Source organism: Bidens hawaiensis, unplaced genomic scaffold (assembly GCF_021521415.1).
Source record: "Bidens hawaiensis isolate Kalapana, Puna unplaced genomic scaffold, B.hawaiensis_p1.1 tig00036847_1, whole genome shotgun sequence".
In the NCBI taxonomy this organism is placed as follows: Eukaryota; Viridiplantae; Streptophyta; class Magnoliopsida; order Asterales; family Asteraceae; genus Bidens; species Bidens hawaiensis.
The window spans coordinates 52771-53952 of NW_027496441.1; positions in this window are offsets into that span (position 1 = coordinate 52771).

Genomic DNA, 1182 nt, shown 5'->3' on the forward strand with positions numbered 1-1182 from the left:
AACCGTTAAAGTCACGAGATACGGATGGAATCGGGTATAAACCGATCAAAAGATGAGCTTAGGGGTCACCTTAACTCAGATCTGGATCGAACGGGACGAAAAACGGCAATAAACGGTGGAAAACGAGTGAGATCTCACTTTTCCGGCGAGATTCCGGTTTTCCGGCGATGACGGCACCTGAAAGGCGGCGTCGGAGAATGTGTGTACGAGGTTAAGGTTTTGTCAGAGAATGTTCTGACCTAACCCTAATTCGTTAACGAAGATTGTCAGGTCCCCGATTGTTGGTAGATCGTTAACATATTAAGTCATAACTCACATAATAATGTGTTGACAAGAGAGTTAACGACGGGTTGCTATATTTAGAATGAAAACCGTTTGATAAAGGCGGAATCAATAACAAACGATTTAGTTGCTGAACAATTAAGCAAAGGTAACTAACACACAAGATTTGCTTAAAAGATTTCCATTTATATAATATTAATCATACAAACGATAATCTATCTAGGGTTTCTTGATGAGAAAGTTGTATCCGTACGATTCTAAGAACAGCTGACACTCACAAATATTCTCTCTCAATTCGTACTCAGACGCCGTTATGAGGCGTGCCCGAAATATTCCTTTTATAGGCCTAACACCTCCTTTATAGATGTCATTCCTTCTAGAAACCCTAAATATAAGTACATAATCAAATTACATATTCAAAGCTATGCCAAGTGTAAAATAAGTCTTCCGGGTAGGCTGTCTTCTCAGAGTAGACTTTGTACTCTGCCTTCCTTGGTTGACTTGGTAACCTTGAAGTATGTTCGGGAACAGTTTCCGGGTAGACTTTTAACTTTCACCGGGTAGACTTCAATCTTCTTGATCTTATCAGACTTTGCCCGGTAAGATCTTACGAGCAACCTTGTTCTTTCATGGTCCTTTAACTCTTTGCTATGAAATAGATTATTAGCAAAGTGTGCACGGTAGCACTGTACTCTGCTAGAGTTAAACCTTGCCCGATGTTACTCGGAATATATCATTACTCACATCAAGCTTACTCGGACCACTATTATTAATGAATACCTTGCCCGGTCTTCCAATCACTTGGTTTCATGAGCTTGGTTAGCGAGCTTACCCGGGGTAAACCTTACTCGGGTTTGAAGAACAAACTTGCTAGATATAGTGAACCATGCCCGGGTATAC